The sequence below is a fragment of the Lycium ferocissimum genome, chromosome 8, assembly GCF_029784015.1.
Source record: "Lycium ferocissimum isolate CSIRO_LF1 chromosome 8, AGI_CSIRO_Lferr_CH_V1, whole genome shotgun sequence".
In the NCBI taxonomy this organism is placed as follows: Eukaryota; Viridiplantae; Streptophyta; class Magnoliopsida; order Solanales; family Solanaceae; genus Lycium; species Lycium ferocissimum.
In genome coordinates, this window is record NC_081349.1 from 56388110 (window position 1) to 56403021 (window position 14912).

The following is a 14912-nucleotide window of genomic DNA, read 5'->3' on the forward strand; positions in this document are numbered from 1 at the left end:
TTGGAGTCAGTCCATCCAGTTTTCCATGTATCGATGCTTTGTAAGTGCATTGGAGATCCTTCCAAAATTGTACCAGTAGATGGTGTCCAAGTCACCACATAATTGTCTTATGAAGAAGTCCCTATTGCCATTCTAGATAGGCAAAGTACGGAGACTCAGAATAAAAAATGTAGCTTCAGTTAAAGTTTTGTGGAGAAATAATAATAGAGAGGAAATGACTTGGGAAGAGGAAGAAGACATGAAGTTCAGGTACCCACATTTATTTCCACCTCCAGAGGAGACTCAGGCAGAGACGCCAATGTCCTCAGGTATGTAATGCTTTCCTTGATGCTTTCTTAGTCGTGTGTGGCCATAGTTGTTGATGTTGTTGTTATAGCCCTGTGAGGCGATATATTTTGGGTTGCTGTGACAGGGTGGTAGTGTCATATTATAGGGAAAACTCTGGCAAAATTTTTGTAGAATCCCTAAGAGTACATTCTAGGACAAATGTTTCTAAGGGGGAAAGAATGTTACACCTCGGAGATTTCGGACTTGTTGCGTTGTGAGTAGACTAACACAAGCTTAAGGTGAACATGAGGTCCCTGTGAGATTAAGGAGAGTATTTGATAACTTTAAAGTGTGCATCATAAGATTTTGAAGCCATATGAATAAGTAAAACTAAGTTCGTTGAAGGAAGTGGAATGCAAGTCATGTTTGGAAAGGTTTCGCAACGATTGAACTAATACTTATTTAGTAATGTCTTGAGGAGGAGCTACAAGGATTCTTAGATGGTTAATGAAGTGTTTTATAAGTGTCAATAAGGTTCCATAAAGATTGGAGGTTGATCGAATCGACGAGAGAAGTTTCGGAAAAACTGTGGGTTGTACGACCACTTATACGGACCGTATAAGTTATACGGCCCGTATAAATGGTCCGTATAACCGTGGCAGAGAAGGGTATTTCCCTGGTGGGATTATACGGACCGTATAAATGGCCGTATAATTGGGTCGGGTAGCTTTTTCCATTTTATTTATATAGATGACCCTTGTTCTATTTTCTCATTTGCCACTTCTCCCAAACTTTTAAAAGCTCTAAAGCCTTCTCTCAAGCATATTCCGCTCAAACCCAAGGAAATCAAAGATCATATAGCAAGAATCAAGATATCTATGTGTTGGAAGACTCACTAGGATTGGCAGACTTCAAGAATTCCTTTGGTATTGAAGCTAGGATTTTCATACAAGTTGGTAACTTGATCCAAAGCCCATTCCTATGAGATAAAAGGTTAGTTTTCATGTCTATTTCATGTTTTTAAGTATGCTTGGTTGTCGAATAACTTGAGTGAGGGAAGAAAGTAGAAAATGAATTTTAAATGTAGTATTAATGGTATTTTGAGTAGTAAACTAACTTGAGTCATAATTCTTAGTATGCTATAAATATAATCTCGTTGTGAAGGGTGATAATAATGACAAAGAAGTGTTGTATACAATTGTGCCAAGGGTTAGTGTAAAGTTGTTGATATAAGTCGAATATGAGAATGAATTTTGAGACTTAGTGGAATATGACCACTTGATTATGATATTGTGGGTGTTATTGTAGTTATTTGGGAGTTGTTTTACGGTATGGTGGAAGTCGATGAAATAGGGGAAATGCTGCCCAATTTTCGTTAGCTCATGAATTATTCTAGTTTGAATTTAAGAGTATCTTTAAGGCTTAACCTTGGTATGAATCCTTTTAAATGTAGATTTCTCAAGCCCTGGCGGTGAACGATAAGTAGTTAAGAGGACAAAAAGGTATGTAAGACTAACCCTTCTTTCCTTAAGGCATGATCCCATCGTTGTACTTCACGTGAAATTCCGTAATGCCTTCCAAGATGACTTTTTTCCTAGAATCACTAAGGCTCATGATTCTTGATATTCTCACAATACCATTGGTCTCATTCTATGATAGTTAATCCTCTAAGGAAGGGTATAATGAAAGTGATGACGATGATGATGATGATGATGATGCTGAGAATACATGTACTCCTATGTATACATATGTGTGTGTATATATATATATATGTATGTATGTATATCAAAGTATGACTATTAAGAACACCGAGCTTATATGGCCGGGTATGATATCTATCACGCGCGCACCACTGCAGTTGGGTGCGGATAACACTGAGCCTTGGTAGGGCCAGGTATGTATAACACCGAACCTTGTCATGGTCGGGTATATAAGACACCGAACCTCTATGGTCGGGTATGATACTACTATATACATAAGTTTATGTAATGGAAGGTTCCCATTAGAAAAAGGGTAAGTAAATATGATGAACGTCGCTAGAGGTATAAATGGCTCTATCATCCCCTGACTCTTCTTTCTTATGTTATCGCTCATGCTTCTATTATGTTATTGATTATGCATTACATACTCAATACATTATCCGTACTGACGTCCTTTTGTTTGTGGACGCTGCGTCATGCCCGCAGGTGGACAGGGAGATCGACTTGATCCTTAGGCTCCTTATTTAGAGACTGCTTAGAGGAGCTCCACTTGATTCAGAGCTGCGATTGGTACTATTCTTTTGTGTATATATGGGCCTGGCGGGGCCCTGTCCCGTCTATATGATGTTACACACTCTTTCTAGAGGCTCATAGACAATTGTGAACAGTTAGATATCTTTTGGCCATGTCGGCTCATATTTTGTATATTATTTTGTTAGCCTCGTCGGCTTGTATATATGCACATGGGCATGTTTGTTGATGTTGATATAAAAGTGCCTTAGCCCAATGGAAATGGCGTTATTGATGCGTGGAGATTATTAGCAGGCCATGTGGCTCACCTAGATATGATTGTGAAAGTAGGATGAGAGGTGCCTGGTAGGTTAGCTCCGAGTGCTCGTCATGGCCCTCCGATCGAGTCGTGACAACTTCAAATTGAGCACGAAGCAGTGTCCTTCCAGTGATGATTAGAAGGAAGGTATGAAGAAAGTTCCTTATGCTTCAGCTATTGGCAGTCTGATGTATGCGATGATTTGTACAAGACCAGATATTGCTCATGCTATTGGTATTCTTAGCCGTTTTCTTTCTAATCCAGGAAGAGAGCATTGGAATGCTGTGAAGTGGATTATGAGATATCTTTGTAGCACTTCTAGTCTGAGTTTGTGTTTTGGGACAGAGAAGCCTATTCTTTGTGGTTACACTGATTCAGATATGGCCGGTGATGTTGATACTCGTAAGTATACTTTGGGCTACTTGATTACTTATGCAGGGGGAGTTGTGTCTTGGCAATCTAGGTTGCAAAAATGTGTTGCTCTATCTAATACAGAAGCTGAGCTTATTGCTACCGTTGAAACTTGTAAAGAATTGCTCTGGATGAAGAGATTTATGGAGGAACTTGGCTTTGCTCAAGTGAGGTATGTGCTTTATTGTGACAGTCAAAGTGCCATTTATCTTGGCAAAAACTCTACATTTCATAGTAGGTCGAAACATATTGATGTGAGATACCATTGGATTAGAGATGTGTTGGATTCGAAGTTGCTTGAACTTGAGAAGATTCACACCGATGATAATGGTTCAGATATGTTGACTAAAGCTTTGCCAAGAAGGAAGTTTGAAGAGTGTTGTATGATCACCGGGATGGCACTTTCCTCCACATAGTCGGGAGGGGGAGAATTGTTGGGTTTTTGGATTTTCCGTTCCTATGTGGAATTGGATTAATAAAACTCAATCCAATTTGGACCAGGCCACTTTTGCCCTAAAATCCTCTATATATAGGATCAACTTAGGTCTTATTTTTATAACACAAGAGTGAATTCATAACAGCCATATAGAGAGAAAAATTGAGAGAGAAGAGGTGATTCTCGAACCAGTGAAAATCAACCGATGTAGTCCACTTCAAATTGCGTTTTCCGATCGTTAACCGTTGGATCGTGCTGAAATTTGAACTGGGGGTTCTCGACATCTGGTTCTTGGATTTCAACAGTGGAGATCGGATTTTGTAGTTTGTAGCTCTAGTTTTCGAGTACGAATAGTAGCTCATTTTTTGGGGCGATTTCTCTCCTTTCTTCAATAGTTTTGGTGCTATCTTTTATGTATTGTTGCTCCGTGTTTAGTTTTGATGTTGTAGCCATTTGGAGAACATTGTTGTAACTCTTGTTGATTTTAGTGGAGCTTTTGTGGGACGGAGGTCCCGTGGATGTTTCCTCTTCACCTTGAAGGGGTTTTACCAGTTAAATTTGGTGTCTCTTGTATTAATTTACTTTTGCTTGTTTTGCTATTTTGTTGTTGGCATAGTTGCTGTCCGGATTTCTATTTGTGCTAGTGTTTATTGTCTTCTCTTGGTTCAAATAGTGTGGGAAGTTTTGACTTAGGTATTTCTTCCGCTGTTACCTCGTCGTGCAATTTGATTGTTGCTTGTTTCTTCCCAACACAAATCCCATCTGAACCCCTTCAGTCCCAACCAAACCACTCAAATAAGTCCTAATTGTCAATACGACTCGTACAAAGTTTCAAATCACATAATTAAGCGTTTTAATAAAATATAAGAGGTTGCATGATTACACTTTTAATTTCTTATCCCAAACTTTTGATTATTCTAGTTCGGCCCTCTAGCCTCCTTGATTAACTTGGTCTGATTATTATTATTTAAAAAAAAAAAAAAAAAACGCTGATCCTTTATCCCACTCATAAAGGGTCCTTTTACCCATCTTCCCTCTAGTAAGTTTCAGTTTTTGACAACTCTGAAATTGTCGAGATCAACCTACCAATCTACTTTTAGAAAACTTATTTCGGTAGTAAAAAAATTTATTTCGTTCTTTTTTGTGCAAACTCGACTAATAATAAAACTCAAACCCCAAGAGAAATATGTTTGCCCCCATAATGCACGAGTTTTGGATCAATTGAAATTATTCCTACAATATTCAAGAAAAATACAAGGGTTAAAAATTTGAATCCTGACCAATTACCAAAAAGAATTTAAACTCTGATCAAGGAACTATTTTACTAGATCATCTAAGGTGTAGCATTAGATAAATGTATCATCTGATAATTGAATTCATGGAAACACTTTAATAGCTAAAAGGTCAAGAGGTAAGATGAACAAATTAAATCAAAACTACAACTATCATAACTTCTCAATGGAGTTGCACCAAACTTTCGCAATCAAACTTGTAAACAATTCTAGATCGGCTTTTGACTACAACTTTTTGTTTAATTTATTTGGAAAATTTGCCCATGATTATCATTACAAGGCTTCATTTTCAGAGCGAGTTACATGTGTGCGGAAACCTATCTATTGACTCTTTTTGCCTAATTTGGACATTTTGTTTAACTCATATTGGCGAAATCAAATATTTTAGTAAATTCGGAGCGCAACACTTAATTAAGTTCGAGTTAACTCTTTAATGTTGATTTCGCACACATGCTGCTACACCTTTTGAAAAACTGCTTTCATGATAAATTGATCCATTAAGAAAAAATATACTGTATAAGAATTAATAGTTTCAAATGGGGTGGAAATCATTTTCCCCTTCAACTTTTCTTTAAAAATCAAATACATTTCCCAAATTTGACTAATAGATATTCACCCCCACCCCCCCCCCACCCCTTTTCGATTGAACATTTTAAATGCCTACCCTCTAAATTATCAACCTTTAACATTTTTTACCTTTTTAATATTATGATAATTTTTTCACTTCTTAAACTATATAAAGGACTTACCTATTGAACAGATAAATCTTATTTACAAAATAAAAAGTGAAATTTTAATTTAAAGAAACCCATCGAATTTTTCTTGTTTTGCATAATCAGATTATTTCCTGCAGTCCTGTTGTCTTATTTTGAATGATAAGAATCTATATATAATATAAAGTTAGGCATAGACAATCCTATGTGGCACATCTCTATGACCTCCATTGGCATTTATCTTTTTTCTCCTTTTTTGGTCTTTTCTCTATTTTATTCTATTTTTTTCTAAATACATTGCTCAATCAATGAGGATGACATTTAAGAAAATAAGTTACCAAGACCATTGTTCTTTTCCTTTTAACTTACTTTTCATTTTCACCTATACTAAATGGAGAAGGAAAGAACGTGATGTAGAAAACTAAAACAGCAGCATTTCCTTTCAAATTAATATCATTAATTCCACTCATTATTCCTTTACCTAAAAGGCTATAACGTATAAGTGGGTTGTATATATACTAATTTGAAGTTTTTGAACTCAAAAATCATATCTTTATTTTGGTCTTTGTAAATGGGTGTTGACAGTGCTCATTGTTGACGAGCTGTGTTTCTAGGGAATGTAGCGAGCGAACAGTGGATCCCAAATCCAAAATGGAGGTGTCGTATACAGTGTAAACATGAATGGCATGAGTGGTTGTTATTTTTTTTAATCATTTATATTAGAACATTTAGGAATTTCGATTTTCAATAATTATATATCGAATAATATCTCCATATATGATTGGAAAATTCTTAATGTCTTATTTGATTTTCAGTAAAAGCGTTCGTAGGGGAAAGTTGAGCATTCGAACTTCCATTGGCTGACTTTTTGAAAAATATTAGAGAAGAAGTTTATTGTCCTTGAGAAATACTCGAAGGTGCTGATTCTTCATCTTTTGATTGGTGTTTTATTTCATGTAATTATGTATTAAATCTTCTCTTTTTCTTTTTTACATCGAATTTGGCATGCAGAGTATGAAGCATGGAAACTCTAATAAAAAAAATTCTTGAACATCATCTCTTGAAGAGAAACGATAATGGAATTGGTTAACAGTGAGACGATAAAGGTATAGAAACATAGCCAAATATATTTTTCAGCTAATTTTTCATAGCAAAATCCATTTTCAAGAATTTTTCAGTCATCTCACCATCATGAAATGACCCATATTTTTATTTATTTTTCTCCTTGAACTTCGCTTTGTACATGATTTTGTTCTCATTTTTGTGTTTTTTCCCTCACTTTGTTCTCTTAAATCATTTAGTATGAGTTTTCTTAATCGATCAATATACCAATTATTTTCTTTAAAGCTTAGGATGTTATTTTTCTCATTTCAGGATTAGATGAGAACTGTCAAATTAGGTTGAAGCAATTTAATTTCAAATGTTCCGAATATGCATTTACAGCTAAACAAAGGCACTTGAACGTTTCTCTTTGTATTACTACTTTTTGGTCTTTGTTGGGTTAGATTTTGAGTTATTAAAAATTATTGTGTTGGTTTAGTTGAGAGTTGAACTGAAATCAATTAAAGATAATGATCAAAAGTATATAGAGAGAATGTATATGAAATTTGATGTGCAAAAACATTTTTCACTTTACCTGTTATAACTATTGTAATAGTTTTATAGTAAATCATGAAGAAATATTTGATCAAATCATTTTCTTTTACACAACAAAAAATATTTAGTTATACTTTATTTTTCGAATAAATATATATGCTTTCAATAATTCTCTATTAATTAAAAGAAAAGGCAAAAAAAGGAGAAAAAAGATAAATCACTTTCTTGAGCCAAAAAGAGGTGTAGAAAAAGTGAAGTGGCATCTCTCTTTGGCTCAAGAAAGTGGTTTGTCTTTTTTTTTTTTTAGCGTCTTTTTTCATGTTTTCTGTTAAATATATGTTAATCATTTCTTCCTTTCGCAACAATCATAATGGTGCAATTAAAAAGTAATAAATAATCTCATTAAATTCTATAATAATAGTATAGAATGTAAAAGGCTAATGGATTAATCAAGTGTAACGTCTAGGCTTCTACACTTATTTTGCAATTAATATATTTAATTTGCTTCAGCCATAAATCGTGAGAGGTCAAGGGATTATTCATATCCCTTTTGTTCGTACTAATTTTCTCAGAGAGACAATTGGTAGCAGGTCAATGCAGTACTGTACTCAGAGAGAGAAATAGAGTTCTTTTTAATAAATTTATCGCTTTTATATTTGTTAGCATGTTAGTTTTACTTTTTTGCATTTATTTTGTAATTTTTCTTTTTCTTGATTGAAACAAATGTTTTAAACTAAATGTACGTAGACATAATGTATATATCTTTATTTACTTATTTATGATAATTTTTTTATATTCAATTTTTACAAGTTTAAGAGAAACTATATTTCACAAACGCTCGAAGCGCGAACCTTTTCACTAGTTGTATAAAAAAGGAGCAACATGATGAGCTAAGTTAGCCCAAAAACTATTAACGTAGCATAGTATGATATTGTTGCACAATTTTTCCTTAAAACATGTCACACATTTAAGTATGCTTCTACTATTTTATATGTTTCTAATTTTCTTATTAATTTTTATATGAAATTTTATTGTACACTCAATGCAACTGATATCCTTTAAAGTCACTAAAACGTTTCAACTACATCAACTCCTACTTCATTGTGCTTGCAGTCTTGCACTTGTCAATATATAAAAGTTATCTAAACTAGTTACTACCCGTAATTATTACAGTACCAAATTAAAGCCTCTTCTATCCCTACTATAAATTGGTGGAGTACTAATTTATGTCTAATCAAATGTTGAATTATGATATAATAAATATTATTTCTTTGTACTAGAACGTGTTCAGCCCTATCAAAGATTTCACTTTCATCTAGGGGTGTACAAAGTAAACTGAAAAATCGCACCAAACCGATAAACCGAGTCAAACCGAGAAAAAAACCCGACGAGTGATTTGGTTTGACTTGGTTTGGTGTTGGAAAAAAAAACCCGACCATAATTGGTTTGGTTTGGTTTTAGCTAAAAAAAGTCAAACCGAACCAAACCAACCCGACATTACATGTATTCAATTTTTAAAATATTTTATACATAAAAATATTTATTTGTAAAGTAATTTATAAATATTTCTTAAATTTTTTCGTAATTTTTTATCTATTATCATATTATTCAAGCTTGAATTTAGAATTTTGAATGTCAATAAGTTTTATATCCTATGGATGTTAGTAACTCAAATAAAGTCCAAACCAAAACCAACTCAAAGACTAATCCTAACAAAAGAAATTCAATTTACCACTAGAAATGACAATAATGTTGGATATCTATTCTTTAGTTTTGCATAATTGATTTAGAGAGTAAAAATACATAACTTAAGTTTTTTTTTCTTTGTCATATAATTAATACTTATTTTAGCATGACTTAGTATTTTCAGATTATGGTCATTTTCTTTTATGGCTTGTTAATTAGCAATATTTATTTTAACCGATTATATTAGCTTTTGTTGAATATTTTAATACAATGTCATCACTCTTCTCACATTTTGTGTTATTTTCTTAAGAAACACCTTAATTATATGATTGTATCTTACTTGGGCTAAAGAAATATTTGAAGTAAAAGTTATATGTTTTGTATCAAGACTATTCCGGAAAAAACCCGAAAAACCCGAGAAAACCGAACAACCCGAGAAAACCCGAGGTTGAAAAACCCGAATTTTATTGGTTTGGTTTGGTATATAAATTTTAAAACCCGACGCAATTGGTTTGATTTGGTGTTTAAAAAATCCGAACCAACCTGGTCCATGTAAACCCCTACTTTCATCGGGTTTCATTTGCATGGAATACGCAGTGAGAAAAATAAAGACAGCTGATATATTAAACAAAGAATGACCTGGATGATAAAATTTATTTGTCCACGTGCATTTTAAGGAAAACCACAAAAATTACAGTATTCCAATTCAATCAACCCATTTTTTTTTTTTAAAGTGTGTTCGGTGTGAAAAAGTCGAGTTATGGATGTAAGTTTAATTAATTATCATCCAAAAAAGACGTACATAATTGAACTTTTTTCCTGCACAATTGTGATGTATCATGTATCTGGTCAATTCCTCGACAGTAAATCTTTAACGTTTCTCTCGTTTAACAGGTTTAACCAAACTTCCTTTTCCATTTGAGAAATTGATGTTCAAGTGAAAGTTGTTCCTTACTATATTACCGTTTCTCTCGTTTAACAGGTTTAACCAAACTTCCTTTTCCATTTGAGAAATTGATGTTCAAGTGAAAGTTGCTCCTTACTATATTACTTACCTAACTAAAGTTGGCTCTCAATAATTACGGTCAAATTGCAAATTTAAAACTATGCTTTTAACTAACTTCTCATATAAGATAAAGTTTATTAATAGTTCTTTTTCGCGTAGTATTTAATAATTAATTGAACGTGTTCAGCTTTAAGGGACATAGTAATTATTAAGTTATCCTTTTTTTAAAAGAACCTTGGCAACATGGCTCAGGCAGTTTTTGTATTAAAACTACCAATACACTCCTAGCATTTAGAGTAGGAGCAGGACGGCTCAACAAAGTTGATGGTCTAAAGCCAAACTGTAATATGATGCCTTAATTTATTTTTTGTCATTTATTCCAATGACAAATGTAGATGACCCAAATGATCTATATTCAGAGGTGATGTAAAGATCTAAATGAGTTAATTTTTTTCAACACTAATATCAATCATAATTTCAAAAAAAAAAAAAATTTATACTCGTTCTATTCTAACATACTTGTCATATTTCATTTCTAACGAGTCAAATCGTATACATTTGTATCAACATATTTAAGTTGTATTTTTTCATCATATTGATATGAAAAAAATTGCAACTTACAGTATTTTTCATATAATTTTTGAAAATCTAACTTTTAATATATTGAATTAATCAAATCTAATTTAGCTACGAATATTAATCAAATTGACTCCCGAGAAGTGACAAATATCAATTATTTTGGAATGAAGGGAGTAAATATTTCATAGTTTCTACACTATACTTCTTAATAATTTTTTTTTGAAAGAAAAATAACATATACACATACTATAATTAGAATATGGGCCCCCCAAAATTTGGGGCCCTAAAGCAATGGTCTTACCCTCTAGCTGGCCCTGAGTAGGAGCCTAATATCCTCCCTGATACCGGGAAGGCGATTTTGTATTGTTATGGTGGAAGGAGTGGTGGTTATGACGGTATTTTAGTTGGCGGTTCTTTAAAGGTGAAACGAATGTATGTATGGTGTATATCTAGTATATGTCTGTCTATGTTATTGTGTGTCCTATATATTACATTGTACATATAGTGACATACTCATGAGATACAAGTACATACAACAACATACAAGTGTATATATCATTGTTTATTGTGTGTATGATGCCTATGTCAAAGTATATCAGTGCAGTCACGGGTAGTCGTATACAATGACATGCAAGATATATGGGGAGAAGAAGTTGTGGAAGCCATGGGAGAGAACTCCGACGGAAGAAAAAATCCGATGCAGATAAAAACAACGCATCGAGTAGGCTGGTGCTATGGGGGGTGATGATGAAAAAAGAAAAAAAATATATATGGGAGAGAAGCTCCGGCAATTTTCCGGTGGAGCAGTGGCAATCGATAACGACGTGTGAGAAACAACGACGGCTAAGGTGTACAGGAAAGAAAAGATAAAATTCCTAACTTTTTTGGGATTTGTTAGATGTTATATATGTTTTGTAATATCTTCGTTGCTATTTTTTGGATGTTGAATAATACTGCTAGTTATGATAATTATGAATTTCTTTTCATTATCTAGGAATTTTTCCCTAATAAAAAAGTGGTTAGACAAAAAAGAGGGGGTGAGAGAACAGTTCAAATGAGCAGTCACATGGGTTATTCCTTTCGTTACTCACGTGAATTTTGAGCTACAGCTAATGGTTTTTTTTTTTTTTTAATCGGCTACAGTCGATGAAAACAATTCGAGTGAAACCCACTTCCCCCTAACATATTGAGTTTGGGAAATAATACTCCCTTCACATTTTGAATTGGATAATAAATCCCCTTAATCTTAAATTAATGACTAGACATGAGTTAAAATTATTTCATATATTTTTAAACGTCAAAGCGACCTTCAATTAATATGAACTATAACATGTACTCTTTTAAATGACTAAAAATTTTAAGCAATAACATTGTGTAAAAATTAAATTACCTCTCCTTTTTTTAAATCTTTTTATTTTGATATTTAAAGTCTCATTTTGTTGCATGAATTATTTTTGGTAAAACTCCAATTTATCTTGACCATTTTATTTAATATTACTAGTTTTGAAAATTTTATATCACCGGACCAAAAAGATTTTTTTTTTTATTTCAACTATTCAATTTGTATAAAAAGTTGTTCTATTTTTATATCACTCTTACATATCATAAGCCTAATAGTTTCCAAAAAAATATAATATCAAAAATAACTTTCAATTTATGATTCATTTTATATCTTTTTCAGATCAAGAATGAAAAATTACCAACACAATACTCATCAATATTGTATATATGTGTGTAAATTTATTTAGCAATCCTAAAAATTAGAGATTAGAAAATAATACCTCATCCATATCTTGTATTATGAAATAAAAACCTTATTTGGTAACACATTTTCAAGTATTTGTTTTTAAAAAAAAAATATCATATCAGTTATTAATTATATTTATATTGGAGATTATTACTTTTTATTCAAAGTATTACTAATAAAATAGTTTACAAAATAATTAGACTTTGAGTACGTAAGTATAACATCAAAAATGAAAAATGTTTTACAAGAATGTAGTTTGTTGTAGTAAAATTTAAATAGTGATAATAATATAAATAATGAGATATATCAAGACATTTTACAATTTGAGCTCTAAAATAAAATAAATAAATAAATAAATGAAGCCTAATGGCTGTGTTTTAAAAACCAAATAAAAAAAAAAGATGTGTAAATTTAAATATAAACATTTTTACTTAAATATTTTATTTACTGAAAAGTATGTCACAATTTATACTATTGTGGTCGTTTTTTACATTTAAAAAATATATGAAATAGTTCAATTCATTTCTAACCATTGACTTAAGATCAAGGGGGTTTATTATCCCATTCAAGATGTGAAGGAGGTATTGTTTCCCAAACCTAATATGTTAAGGGGGTAAAGTGGGTTTCACTCAAACAATTCTTTTAAGCCGGATATTTGCGTAAGAATCCTTTTGAACTAACTATTTGCTCCGGTTCAAAAAAAGTGTCCACTTAACTTTTATTTTTTAGTTAAAAAAGAGTGTTCACTTTTCAAATTAAGAAAGAATTAACTTTATATTTTCAGATTTGTCCTTATTAAATGTTAAGTGACCAAATCTCAATACCTATTTAAATAGGAGTAGTTTAGTCAAATTACCTATTTTTACCTAGAAATTAGTATTTTCTTAAGAGGTATGTAAATGGAAAAGTGGTTTCTTTTTTAACCGGTGGGAGTATTGTCACGCCCCGACCTTACTAGGGTGTGATGGGCACCCGACCCTTATTTAGGGCCGAGCGAACCCTCAGACTCTTGCTGCACATAAAATCACGTCAAACTTTTTAAATCAAATAAGATAAAACACATAGTAGATTTTTTTCAGAAATATTCTTTCTCGTAGCCTTCAAACCGAACAAATTTATAATCATACAAAATTCGACACATAACACAGACCAACATATCGGCTGACAGAGCCGCTTACAGACTGACGACCAATACCCACGACGCTGTCTGCAAAGTCTCTAACATACATCCGAAATCATAACAAACAAACTCGACTTCTGGCAGCCTCCGAGAGAACGGAGCTTGCCATCTCTCGAACACCTTCTACAATAACTTCACTATCCGGGAGTACCGCGTGGCATGAAACGGCACTTCCGAAGACAAGGGTCAAGACGGAAATGTACCGAGCATGTAAGGCATGCAATACGTAAAAATGTAACCACAATCGAAACATAGACTAAAAGATAAGTACATTAGTCAAAATGCCGTACACCTATTTTCGACACAAACCGTACATACCCGTACCATATACCAGAGTACTTAAGGTAAGTAAGTCACTCAAAGTACAAAAATGCTTATTTTACAATTACAGACGTATGTCCGAAGAGGGTGTGGAATAAGAGCGCACCGTGATGTCACACGTCGACGGAGAGCAAGAACGTACGTAATGCTCGCACGAGGTCTTATATCGACGTACGTACGGAGCTATATCGAATGTACCGTAATCGTAGTTAGGCGTACGCAGCCGTGTCGACGCATTCGTGGTCGAGTCGACGCACGTAAGTACACCGCATGCATCCGTGAAGAGCCGTACGTACGTAAATATGTCGGACGGTTCGTGGTCAAAATCGGAGAGTACGTGGAGGCATAAAAAAGAGCCTTATCCAACCGAGAGATGCAAAAGTCCGACTTACAAAATCGTCATCGAGTCGAAGTACAAAAAAATGCGTACCTTGTCCGAATATCAAAATGCTTATTTTCGGACCGTATTATGCATACGTATCATATATTATCATAAGTATATGTCGATAACGCATCCCGCCTCTAGCGAGGGACGCGTCGTAACTCGGCCTCTAGTACGGGACGCGTGAACGTATTTATCATATGCCATCCCGCCACCGTCCCCATATCATCGATCATCATATCACATACATAAATGCAGCCCGGCCCGCCTTACGAGGGACGCGGTGAACAATGCAAAGGAACACGCACGATACCGTAACCCGGCCCGGTCGCAAGGAACGTATACATATACACAGACATGCGCACGATACCGCATCCCGTCCCGGACGCAAGCAAACATATACATTGAGCCTTGCACGAGCGCAGTAGTGAGAAACCATATACACATAGATCCAGACTCGATGAGTAGGTATACTTACCGACATCAGAGGATTCAGAACAAATTTCGAGTTCTTTCGAGTTAGTATCAGAAGGTTATGAGCTTTTTGAAATACAGGAACCTCTTCGGACTTTTTAAGCTATCCGAGATCGTACGTGAAGAACATAAAGGCTTATAGAGCATACTCATATTAGAATACTCCCTGACGTACGACTCATACCCGAATACACATAGCGTAATACTTATATCGTACGCTCATACGCAGTACTCATATCGGAGTTATCATATCGAATGCTTACACAAAATACTTAGATCGAATACCTATGTCG